The following is a 14,230-nucleotide window of genomic DNA, read 5'->3' as shown; positions in this document are numbered from 1 at the left end:
TTTTCTTGTAAAATAAACATGGGTACAGGGGCGGAGCCAGGATTTTCTTCTAGTGGGGGCAAACTATGGTTAGTTGTATAGTTGAAGAACTTGGAGGGAGGGGGGGGGGGGGGGGGGGGGGGGGGGAATTATTTGAGCTGGAAAATACGATTGGAGAGAGGTGAGGGTGTGAGAGAAAATGGGGAGAGAGGTGAGGGAGCGGGGATAAATGGGGCATGTAAGTAGTTGAAAATATGGTAATTAGTTGAAAATATGGGGGTGTCTCAAAATTCTGCGGGGGCAATTGCCCCCACTAGCTCCGCCCCTGCATGGGTAACATCTTCTTTTTGTTCAATCAAAATAAATATTAACATTTAAGCGTAATGTAATATAGCACTCTTAATAGAATAATTTAGGATGTCCATTTTCAGAAGAAAATTGAGAAACAACCCTTAATCGAATCAGACTTTTCTAGCCACGACTCTCTGGTGAGGATCTCCATCAACATGACCCTTAGGATTTGAGGAAAATCACCTAATGCCTAGAGATTAGTTGCAATCGCATTATTACGTATTTGATTGGGACCTTAACGAAGAATTTGAGTTTCCATATTACCAGCAGAACTACTCATTCCTCGCTTATTATCTAAAGCCCAAATGTATAAAGACATGGGTGTAATTGAAGGACATGCATGAATCGCTTTTGTAAAGCTCATGATTAATAAAAAAAATGGAATACAAGAGTTCCCATGACATCTCTGTACTTAACTATCATTAGGTTGACAAATAGATCGTATCGAGGTTGATCTTGGACCAATCCGATAAGGATTGGATCAGAAACTTCTTGTATAGGGTTTCTATTGGATCTCTATTAAGATTGAAATCCAAACTCGATCAAATAACAACTGGTTTGTGTCAAGGTGGGAACAAATCCATTAGATAAACAAAAACTAAATAAATTACATATAGTTAAACAAAATACATAATATAATTTACATAATTTCTCACCTTTTATTGGATCCGAACTTGATTGATACAAGGGGAAATTATCAAAATAAAAATCTATTAAAAAAAATATTTTTTTTTAAATAATAATTTTACATAATTTGTCAGAATGAATCAAAATCGATCTTTTAAGAGCCAATTTTTTTTTTCTAATTAAAATATTAAAATTTTGGTCCTTAAACTGTTGTGTTTAAATAAAAAAATAATAAGAATTTCGGCTCAAAATTTTGGCTTCTAAGGACCATTTTTTTTTTTTTTTTAATTTTTTTCACCAAGTTGACTATACCTGTTGATTGAAAGAGAGACTTGGATTCCAAGTCATAATCTCTCACTTCTTTGAAACAAATTTAAAAAATAGACAATGGTCACTAACTTGTAAATAATCTAAGAATCTAACTTCTATGCTGTCCAAGTTTATTATTCTTTAAGAAGTATTAGTTGGAGTGGAGAGAGATAAGGTGGACTTCAAGAAAAGGACAGTTTGTTTTAGAGTTCAACAGCAAAATAAATGAGAGAGATAAAAATTAATTTATTAAAAAAACATAATTTTTCGAGTATTTAATTAGTTGTTTGATTTGTGTGTGAGAATGGAGTGAAAAATACTTAGGTGCATTAATGAGGATTGAGTTTTAAAATATCGTATATATTTGGGTCAAAGTAATAATTATTTAATTTCTTGGGGTGAAGGTTCATTTTTGTTAGATATATTTCATTAAAATATGCATATTTGTGCCCACATGCTTCCCCCATATATAAAGGAGTAAATGCATATTTGACTTAAATTTTTTTTATTTAAAAATTGCGATTGAAATTAAAAATTAAGTCTTTAATAAATAAAATTTTTTGACCCTTACACTACGTGAAAACTAGAAAATTCGACATAAAAAATTGACGGGCCAAGGTTCATAAATTTTAGAAATTGAATTTTGACGGTCTAAGACAATTGAATTTTGACGGTCTAAGACCGTTGAAATTCTTGATGTTCCCAGATTTGACGGTTAAGAGCTATTGAATTTCTCTCATCCTTCATTAATTTGACAGTTTCGACCCGTTGAAAAAAAAAAATTAACAATGAAAAATTTGACGACAATTCAACCTCTTGGTCTGTTGAATTTTATGAAATTTGACGTCCCAAAACCATCAAATTTGGACTTTTTTCACATTGTGTTAAAAGGTTGAAAATTTTAATTTTATAATATATATAAAAAAAATTTGACCATGTAAGGATCGAAAATTTCAATTTTTTAATTTTAAAAAAACCGACTTTTAAATGGCCGTTTTTAGTTCCTTTTGATAAATTTTATAAAACTATTACTATTATATATATAATTTCCCCTGGATACAAAACCAATCTAAATGTTATCAAATCTGATCCTTCTAGAAATGCAAATTGTTGATTCAGATTCGAAGACATGGATCAGAATCAATCAGATTTTGGATTCCAACCTATCCCGTCGATAACCCTATCTATTGATCCTATTGTAAACATTAAAATGACCATATAGTTCAGTGTCTTGTTAATTAGTGTTTAGTCTCTTCTCACCAATCACTATCTCATAAAGATGATTGTGCACCTAACGAATATGACCGAAGAAATTTCTAAATTCAAACATCTACATATGGTCCCACAATCAAATCAAATAATGTAAGAAAATTAAACCTAAATTCCAATAAGATAATATCCACAATTTAATAGATCTTAGACTTTAATGCTGAAGTCATGGAGCTGGTTAGTGCTATTTTAATTAATCTCATCATCAAGCCACTAAATCTTATTGAGTATCGTTGGGCCCACATGGATTACAAAATTGGGAATCCAGCTTCACTGCTATAGAATATCGATTTCTTTGGTAACCCAATTAGAAAGGAAAGGAAAAAAAAAAACCTTTTTAATATTGACTTGGTCCAAGGTGTTGAAAATGTAAGCATATTTTAAATTCTTCATTCATTATGCTCACATAACCAAAATAACAATCTAACAATTTTTTAAATGAAAATTTCAATGAATGAATGAATCCAAAATCAATTTGGATTGATTACCATTAACACAATTTAAAAACCACTGAAATTTATGTTCCTCTAAATATTTTTGGTTCCTTCACAAAAACATTTTGATGCAAAACTACAAATACATAAATACATTAATAAGCAATATTGTTCTTGAGAAATGTTGTTCTTGAAAAATCAAAACCTTTTTAAAAAATACATCAATAACACGCCTCAAACTAAAAGTTACCGAAAATTTTCTAACAAGGGGTTGGATTACCGGGAAAAAATGCACCTTCGAGTGAATAATTTGCAGTGGTCTGTGTTTTTCTTCCAGCTCATCCGTATGTTTGACCATGAGCTTCAAATCTTGTATGAAACCAGAAAGTCCAAACTTCAACCAATCATACGTAAAGATGTCTCATTTCTAGGAAGTGTAATAGTAGAGAAAAAAGAAGGTTATTTTATTTTCAAAAGCAATGAACAATTTGCGTCACCCTAATGAGTTTGAGTCCAACTCAAAACAAATTGCCAATGAGCTGAAAAAAAGAAAAAAAAAAAAAAAGGCTGTTGTAATTTGTTGTATGTTGCAATGTGTAAATTTATAAGTTGTGATGTGTAATACAAGTCGACTTTGAAGCCACAATGCTTTAGGGAGCAGATCCTCTGTAGTGCGGTTTACCAGTAGTACACTTGATATGGTGAAGAATCCATGTTGAAAAATACAAACTAACAAATCAGTCAAGTTATGATCATGATTTACGTCAATGTTGAAAAAAAAAAGTTATTTTTAAAACCTAATAAGAAGCATTGAAAGTGAATGATTAGTGTAAATCTCAAATTTTAATGGTATGATTTTGATGTCTCTTGCACGTGAAGTTCTCTCAACCATTGAACCGCATTACATGGAACTATAGGAAAACTACACTGCAGAGGATCCGCTCTCCGTGCATTAAAATTTGAGAGAAAACTACCTTTTTAGGTGACAAATATTTCTTTTATCTTAAAAAAAAAAAATAGTTACATAGCCCTCTACATTTATTTGAGATTACATCTTAATTTTTCAAATTGATGATTTGTCCCTTGACTTTGATCTTCTTTTATAAATTAATAGAACAATAATCTCAACGCCCTCATTATCACCACCATCATTATTACCATCACCACTATATCATCTCCTTCACCCTTAACATCACCAATTTCATCAACACCATCACTGTTAACATCACAATCATATTACCAAAAAATTAAAATTAGATGGATAATATAGGTATGAAGCATATGCCGCATAGTTTTCATTTATCAATATTTTTAGTGAATTTTATACTGGATTTTTGCAATTCAAAATCAAATAAACTTGAATTTTTCATGAATCGAATTTTTTTCGTACTCCTAATGCTAACAAAGGTCAGGAAAGTGTTAGTAAAAAATCTGTGGTTATATGCACACTGCCACGCCACATCAGCACAGTGTGGGGGTGCAGTGCCATGGGAAGTATTTTTTTTTTTTTTTGTTTAAGTCTAAAGCTAAAGTTAATCATGCCCATCCTTAAGTAGTGAAAACTGAAGAGGCATGGAGTCCCTCCAACATTTCCCATCCATTGCTACGATAACTTCCCTCTTTGCCTTCATGGTCTTTCTCTATTATCTATTCTTAAGGAGAAGAAGTAGTGCAAGTGGTAACTGTAACAAGGCTCCCGAAGCCGGTAGAGCATGGCCCATCATCGGTCACCTTCCCATGTTAGCTCACCAGCTGCCCCACTTAATGATACGGCTAGGTGTACATCAAGTACTGGTGGTAGCAAAGGAATGTTTCACTACCAACGACAAGACATTTGCCACCCGCCCAACCACCGCGGCCATTAAAATTGTGGGCTACAACCACGCCATGATGCCCTTCAGTTTTTACGGGCCATATTGGCGTGAAGTGCGTAAAATAGCCACATATGAGCTTCTCTCGAACCATAGGCTCGAGTTGCTCAAGCATGTACGAGTTTCTGAGGTTGACTTGTTTATAAAGCAGTTGTACTAATTGTGGGAGAAGAATAATAACAAAGGCAATGGTGTTTTGGTGGAGATGAAGGGATGGTTGGATGACATGACACTTAATGTGGTTGTTAGGATGGTTGCTGGGAAGAGATATTTTGGTGCTAGTGCTACATGTGAAGACGAGGAGGAGGCAGGCGGTGCCAGAAAGCCATGAAAGAATTTTTTTACCTACTAGGATGGTCCGTTGTGTCGGACTATGTGCCATTTTTAGGGTGGTTGGATGTCCAAGGTCACGAAAGAGCCATGAAGAAAACTGCCAAAGAATTGGATGATCTTCTTGAGAGATGGCTACAGGAGCATCGACAAAACAAATTGTCGAATAAGGCACAAAGCGATAGAGACTTCATGGATGTGATGCTGTCAACTCTTAAGGATGAAAAGCTCTATGGTTATGAAGCCGGTACCGTCAACAAGGCGACGAGCCTGGTACGTTTATCTTGCTAATTACATCGAAAAGCATATGCTAAGATCAGGGTCTTCCTTTACACACAGTTAACTCGCATTAGAAAAACATTTTATTCTTATCCTCCCATCACAATTCACAAACGTTGTTGGACACACACTATAGATTTGTTGATTTCTATGGAAAACACCAGCATCAAACCACTGTTTAGGCTCTCCATCAAACTGACTCTTCAGATAAGAGGAAAACCACAGCTATCCTAAAGATCTGTAGCTGTCCTTCTAGGGATAGATTAATCTCAACTCAACCATCGGTTTGATGGAGAGCCAACCGGCAAGAAAAATCCTCTTTTAGCAAAAATTACTTAACAGACCCTATTTGAGGGGTTTCTTTCTAAATAGCCCCTAACTTTTAGGTGGTGTCTTGATAGTTACTCAACCTCATCTCACCTTATAATATTTTTGGAGTACTCAAACTATCATTTCTCATATTCTTCAATTTTCCAACACCGATTGGAATTATTTCCAACAATTTTTCACAGTAATGACAAATTGAGAATGATATATTCATACTTTTGAACAGTTAAATGTATTTTTTGATCTATTTCATCGATTTGTATTAAAAAATGAAGAACGAAGTTAGGATTCTTAAACGTTGGAAGATTTTATTGTAATGGTTGATTTGAGCTTTTTTCACAATTATAATGTATAAGTCTTGGATATTCCGTAGCTGGCTACCACGTCCCTGCACGTACAACTCTATTAATAAATATTTCAAAAATTCAGAGAGACCCACGTGTATGGTCCAATCCTACTGAGTTCCAACCAGAGAGATTTCTCATGAGCCACGTGGACATAGACGTTAGAGGTCAACATTTCGAGCTCATCCCTTTCGGGTCGGGTAGACGGTCATTCCCCGGGATCTCATTCGGTCTTCAAGTAGTGCACTTAACTTTGGCACGTTTGGTGCATGGGTTTGAGTTCAAGACATTGTTAGATGCACCTGTGGATATGACTGAGAGTGCAAGCCTCACTAACCTAAAGGCAACTCCACTTGAAGTCGTAATCAACCCACGACTCCCTCTGAAGCTTTACCAATAATAATTTGAGGAGGAGAGCTGTTAAGCAATGTTGATGTATTATAGAGAAGTATGTGTGATATATATCAATTAATATCTTCTATACTTAGGGCAGGATTTTCTTGTAGTGGGGGCAAACTATGATTAATTGTATAGCCGAAGAACTTGATAATGAATGGTTTTAAGGAGAAATTCAGAAGTTTTTGATTAGAAGTTGAAGAAAAAGATATTTAAGTCATTTCCAATTAGTATATGAGAAGTATCGGTCAAGAGGCAATGTCATGAACAAGAAAAATAGAGGGGAGGGGAGGTTGTGGGGGCACATAGGAAGAGAGGTGAGGGACGAGGGACAAATGGGGCATGCAATTAGGTGTCTCAAAGTTCTGTGGGGGCAATTGCCCCCACTAGCTCCATTCTAGCCCTGTCTTTGTTTATACTATGAAGTATTGGTAATTAAAATTTATATATAATTAAGAAAACGTGATAAACTTTTGATGAATTTACGATTTCGACTTAGTATTCATTTTAAGTACTAAAACATGAACAGTAATAATATCAGAGGTTTTGAAGTGACAATTTAATAGGTTTTAAGTGAGGTTTTCCTATTGGGGGGATCAACGAGTTTCTTTGAACCTGTGATCCCATCACTTGAAAACTTATGATTTCGACCGATTAATTGGAATCGTAAATTCACCAAATTCAACTCAGAAAATGGTAATTCACCCTAAGATTTAAGATATAAATTAATAAGAGTGATTTAGTTCAATTAAAGTCTTAATGATAGGAATTTCTTCAATGAAGATATAGAAAGTAACCCTTATATATATATATATTTTTTGAGATAAAGTATACCCAAGTCTTTAATTATTGGGATCATGCAATTTTCTTTTATTTAAATTATGTCTAGGAACATGAAGAGGAACACCCCGTGAGAAAGCAATTTCATATTCTCACATGAACTTTCAACTTTTTCTTGTATTGGAAAATAGTAGTACTCAAACATCATTTTCAATCTAGTGAAAGATAAACATTTTATAATGGAACATATCTTGAAAGAACTTTTCATTCCTATCTTTCCAAACATGCCAAATGGAAGGCTAGAAAGTACCTTTCAACATTATCAAAACCAAACCATCCCCTTAATTTGCTTCTATGGCCGACCAATTCACATATGGATTAATAATAATATTTCAAATTACCACTACGAACTCAAAAATTTTCAAAGCTTGATCCTTAATACTCAAAAGAGTCATGTTGGAGTAACATTGTTGGGGGACATCATGGGGGCCATTGTTGATGTGGATGTATGTCAGAACCATAGATGCTTGTTGTAGAGATACGAGTGAGAAGCATCTATGGTTATGTGCACACTAATGTGCCCTACGATGTCAATTTCAATGTTACTTCAGCATTTTCCTATTCAAAATACCAAGACATGCCCATTATAGAATCCTGACATGTGATAAGAACAATAAAGTTTATATTTACACACCAACTTTTACATATAACACATCAATCTCTATATTCAATTTCTAAATGATTGGTGTGTTGTAAGTAAAAGTTGGTGTGCCAATACAATTCCTCTCGAGAACAGCAGACTTGATCTCCCTATGCTCATAGTTAACTATACCAAGCTTGACCGTGATTTCCCTACTATGGTCTGATTATTTCTTATCATATCATCATTATTTGAATTTCATCATCGCAATTGATATTGTTTGATAACATTATTGTGAATCCCCATTAGATGTTCTGTCATAGATTTTAAATTATTTGATTTTAGACTTAATTTGGAAGTAATAATATCATTAGGCATCAGAAATCTTTACCAAGTTTTTCTTTTTTCCTTTTATGTGCGTTGGTTCGAAAGTTCATCTAATATGCCACATTAAAGATCCATCGCTAAGCGCTTTCAACAAATAATGTAAATAACATGTTCCGAAATCTCCAACGTGCTAATGTGGACAATTTAAACGATAAGGAAGGTTCCAATTTAGTTTCAATCAAATCCAACCCAATAGAAGGGTAGAACATAAATAGTGATCTATCATGTTGGTAGGGCAGACCAAGTCAATATATTCGCACGATCCCATATCGTGTGTATCAAACTCTAAGATTCTTAGAGAAATCCCAAGAATAATGGAACATGATAAGGAATGTTTCTATTTAGTTTAGGATCACTGTGATCGTGGGATCCCTCATGATCAAATCTTAAATAAAGGGAAAATCCTAATCCTAAGGAAATCTTACATATTGAAGGGATGACCCAGAATTAGGGATTTTTTTGAGGAGGTTTCCTCTCGATTTGAGTGAATATCTATTAATCTTTTCTATAACTTTAACTTTATTTTTGGAGGATTATTAGTAGGTATCACACCGATGCCATCATGGAGAAGTAAGAAAACATTTTTTCAAAACAACTAGCTAGAGGTAAAACTCGAATTTACCTCTACAATATTATTTTAGGAATTAACACCTAATTTCTAAGAAATCTCTTTTAGGAAGGTATTTTAAAAGTGCTCCACCATCTCAATCCTTCAATTGATGGAGAGGTTTGAATAAAAAATATTTATTTCTCATGCAAATTCCAAGAAGACTCATTTGCCATTGGATGATAAAAAAAACATCTTAGTCTATTTTACAATTTACACATCACTTGTCGGCAACTGCCTTGTTTGTACTTTAGTGCCCAAATATGTGATGGGCATGTGCACGTGAGTGGATGCCACGATTTTATCCTCTATCACATCCAAATTGTTTGGTGATTTACATAAGAATTATTGTGGCATTAGTAAAAGGTTGTGTAGAAATAACATCTCCCCCCCCCCCCCCCCCCCGGCACAAGCACACATCCAAATGATGCTCGTGGCCTCATTTTCTATCAAGCTGCGGCTTGAAGACTTTTTAGCTTGTATGCTTAGCTTCCTTCTTCCGAGAGTGAACCAATTTGGAGTTAGAATTTCTCCTAAATGTATGCAACCATCCTAATGTTCCATATTGTTCATAATCTGTAAAATAAGCATAAAAATCAAATAAAAACTTGCAAACACATAAAAAGTATAAAACTAACTAAACTTAAATAAAAATAACTAAAAGACTCTAAAATTAACAAAATATTATATCTAAAAGTGGTTAATTCGTAGGTATAAAACCTACTCATCAATCGTCAACAAGGTCACGAGCATGGTATGTTTATCTTACTATGATATGATTAAATACAAAAGCAAATGCTATGATGGTTTTTTTCTTGTTTTTAGTTTTTTCATTTTATGATTTTTCTAATATGCATCGGTGTACCATTATACCAACAACCAAGTAGGGCTGTCAGCTGGTCGGATCGAAATCTTACTGGTTCTGATTCAATAACTTTGGGCTTGGATCAATATTTTGATTCTTATAAGGATCCAATCGAATAAGGTTTCAATTTGATATCTCATTGGATCGGATATGGATCAATCATGTCCTGATCAGACAAGGACTCGATTTGATAATATATGAGAAAGAATATAAATTATATTATACATTTATTGATATTTGTGAATTTTATTTAGATTTTGTATATAAAATCAAGTTTGGCTTGATTTGGACCCGATTCAATTATTAATGGATTGGATCTGGATCTTAATATTGAGTTCTGTTAAAAATCTGATCCGATCCAATCCTTATTGGATCAGTACCAAATCAACCTCAATCCATTTCGAACCTGATCCATTGACAGCCCTACTACCAAGTACAATCGCTAAATTCTTTGAATTAATGAATTAATCGATTATTCATCAATTAATCGGGGAATATGGTAAGAATTTTACGCTTCACCTTCGAAATTTATATATTTCAAACATTCAAACATCAAGAAGAAGACATGGCTTTTAGATAATTTGAAGATGATGGGGTTTGGTAAAAAATCTTAAAACCTATTTTGTATAATCTCCAAAATTTTGCCGACTTTTTCACAAAACTATCCTTAATTTATCCTAATTAAACCCCCATCAAACAATTACCCATTCCTACTCTACTACCAAGGGCTGAGATGAGATTAATAGAAATTCCATATTAAAGGTTTTCCAAGGAGTCAGTTTCTCCACACAATTGTGGTATCTCTTCCCTTTTGGGGACAAAATTTATTATATTTTTATTATTTTGATTTAGAACGTCGTGTGTGCAAACACACATGTATTAAAAGAGTTTATCCATAATTTAAAAAATTAATTAAAATGTTTAAAGATTATTAGTAAAAAAGATTGATTCTTCCATCATTTTGAAGAGTAATGTTGAGGTGACGTTGGGATTCATGGTGATTCTCACATTTCTGATGTGGAGGTGCGCACATAATCGTAACTTTATACTTGTATTTCAAGAAAGCTCGTCTATGGTTATCTGTACAATTCCATATCAGAAATGTGATAATCGTAGTAAATCCCAATTTCACCCAGGATTTTTCTTTTGAAAATTAGCCAACTTGATTATAGAGCGACAGTCAAGCCATTTCTACTCCAACTTCACTCATTATAATATACTAGGGAAAATGCTCATCTAACCTAGTTGGACACTATGTTCTACTGTGCTGATGTGGCAGTGCACAGGGAACTGTAGATATTTTACGTGTATAGAAAATACAATTATGGTTATCTGTGCACTGCTACGTCAGTGCAGTGTGAGGACAGTGTCCAACCGAGTCAGCGCAGAATGTCTCATTCGCTAGGATGACTTACACTTGATAGACCAATACTTATCTCTAGAAAAAACGTTGCTATCCTCCCAGTTTATCTCCAGAACATTGCTCTTATCCTCCCATCACAGCCTTTGCTGGACACGCAAGATTTCTTGATTTTTATTGACAACACGAGCGTCAACCCACGGTTGAGGTTGTCCGTCAAACTAATAGTTGAGATAAAAATGAAAGAGTTTGGATCGAATGCACCCAGGGTGGAGGAGGGAAACCCTCCTCCCATACCCCAAATACAAGCCACATGGATCAATAATTTTAAGAGTCGTGATGGGGTAACCTCAAGATTGGATCTCATATATCACATCTCGACGTGAAAATAGATAGGAATCATAAATGTTTGTCACTTGCATTTCGAAGAAAGAATCTATGGTTCTCATACACTTTCATGTTAGGGTGTGGGATGTGAGGTCCATTCTTGAGGTGACTTCAACATTATTCTAATTTTAATGCTAAGTTCAACATTTTATTTTGCAGTGAGAGTTCAAAACTGTTTTTAAGTTTAATATTGATTGTGGAGATCAACAATAGCGGAGTTTAATATTTTGACGAGACCAATATTTTTATTGTCGCATTCAATAGTTTATTATGTTGTAGTCAATATTTTTACTGTTGTGAATTGTGATTGATCTTGACAATAAAAAATGTTGAACTAGAAAATTAAAAATGTTGATCTTGACAATAAAAATGTTGAACTCAACACTACAAATATGATTTAGATTTATTTTTTCCGAACTCGGCACTAGAGAACTTCTTGAAATAGCCAAAATGCGGACATCATAATTGTGAAATGGAAGCTTGAATCAAAGTTACAATGAAATCTTAAAAATAAAAAAAATATCATTTCTATTTGATATGTTTTGTTATAAAACGTTGAAATATATCTAAATATTCAAAATTAAGAGTATATCATTCTCCATTCATCGTTAAGTAATTTTTCTTTTTTTCCCCATATTACAATTATAGGAAGCCGAGGAGAAACAAGGATTCTCCATAGGTTTATGGTTCTCCTAGGGACTAGTGCAATTTGTGTAGGGATACATTTTTCTTGGGAATCGTTAGTTTCTTGGAGAGCCACACAATAGGAAGGTAAAGCTTGAAAACTGTTGATCCCATGATCAAGTTCAAATCCTGTGAGAGCTGACCACTAACCCCATACTTATCCCGAAAATGGAAGAAAGAAACTGCAATTGGCACCCCAATTTTTAATTATTACACCCATAGTAAAATTAAAGAAAATAAGTGAGTGATAGAGAATAAGTAAAGGTTAGGGTGCCAATAGATATTCTTTCGTTTTCCCTTTTATTTTTTTGCTAGATTTTTGTTTGTTGGGTTTAGGATTTTATATGAACTTAATTGCAAATAACCAGTGAAATTGTTTGAATGAGTGTTACAATGTTTTGTAATGTTGATATTATATTGTAATGTTTGAAAAGGCTTTTTTTTTGTTTTTTTAAAACAATCTTTAGTTGAGGGTGTAATAAACAACTTAAAAACTTGGGGTGCCAGTTGCAACTTTTTTTTTTTTACCCCCCATTTGCTGAGAGAGGATTCGTAGGTTTGTTAGTGGACAGGATTGTAATTGTTTGGCTGGGCCCTAAAGAGATAGGCCATAACTTAAATCAGTCCCATAACTACAGGGCTAAATTGGATGGGTTCGATTTGATTTTCAAACTCTATAAATCAATTAAATTAATTCACTTTCTAAAATAATTTGGAGTCATCCAATGTTGTTTTCCATTAAAATAGTTAGATTTCTCATTTGTTCTCAACATACGAGTAAGATGCATCTATGAACATGCGCGAGCCACCACATTAAGGTGTCTCCCATTGAGGTCTGTAACATATACCTGAGGACAGCGTCCGACTGGGTTGGGCATTATAAAGCCCTACTTTAGCCCAAGTTTAACGAGGAGAAGTTTTTTTAGCCCAAGTTTATCACTGTGTTCTCAAAATAAACCCGTCTTTAACGGGCCAGTGAACTCAATTGACACCCGTCATGTTATTTTCTATTGTTTTCAAGCATTATTGTCGTTGGCTTGGCAGGCTCTAATACTGGGAGGGAGCGATACCACGTTTGCCACTCTAACATGGGCACTTTCCTTACTACTGAACAATCGACACTTATTGAAGAAGGCCCAAGATGAGATTGATTTACATGTTGGAAAAGATAGGCCCTTGGATGAAGCAGATATAGAGAAACTTGTGTACCTCCAAGCCATTGTCAAGGAAACATTGCGCTTGTACCCAGCCGCTCCATTAGCTATACCACATGAAGCCATCGAGGACTGCACGGTAGCTGGCTACCACGTCCCTGCAGGCACGCGCCTAATAGTAAATATTTGGAAAATTCAGCGAGACCCACAAGTATGGTCCAACCCTATGGAATTTCAACCGGAGAGATTTCTCACAAGCCAAGCGAACGTGATGTTAGGGGACAGCATTTCGAACTCATCCCTTTTGGGTCTGGTAGACGAGCGTGCCCAGCGATCTCATTCGGCCTCCAAGTCGTGCATTTGACTCTAGCAAGTTTGTTGCATGCGTTTGAGTTTGCCACCCCATTTGATGCACCAGTGGATATGACCGAGAGTGCTGGCCTCACTAATCTCAAAGTAACACCACTTGAAGTTCTAATCATCCCGCGACTCCCTTCTAAACTATATGATTAATTGAATTATGAAAATACTGGAACATATGAGAGGTTATCTACTATACCTTTTATTGGAAATTCTATATTGTATGCGAGCTTCATAAATCAATGTAGTATGTTATAGAAGAAATTTTCTCATCTCAAAAGAGAACTCTACATGCTTATCCAATACTGGTGGAGATTTTAGGGCTGTTGATCTGATAAGGCCCAAAATCAATAACTTAGGACCCTACTCAAGAATTTGGGTTTCAATAAGAACCAGGTCTCAAAGAACTGGCCTTGAAGAAGTTTTTCTTATAAAATAAACATGGGTACAGGGGTGGAGCCAGGATTTTCTTGTAGTGGGGGCAAATTAT

General features: G+C 34.6%; 1 pseudogene; it reads left to right on the top strand.

The window, feature by feature from the left end:
- Positions 1–4,541: 4,541 nt before the first annotated feature.
- Positions 4,542–14,004, top strand: LOC147409029 (cytochrome P450 CYP82D47 pseudogene; annotated as a pseudogene).
- Positions 14,005–14,230: the final 226 nt, after the last annotated feature.

This window comes from Akebia trifoliata, chromosome 2 (assembly GCF_017979445.1).
Source record: "Akebia trifoliata isolate Shusen 1 chromosome 2, ASM1797944v1, whole genome shotgun sequence".
NCBI classification, from domain to species: domain Eukaryota; kingdom Viridiplantae; phylum Streptophyta; class Magnoliopsida; order Ranunculales; family Lardizabalaceae; genus Akebia; species Akebia trifoliata.
This window is presented reverse-complemented; position numbering and strand designations above follow the sequence as displayed.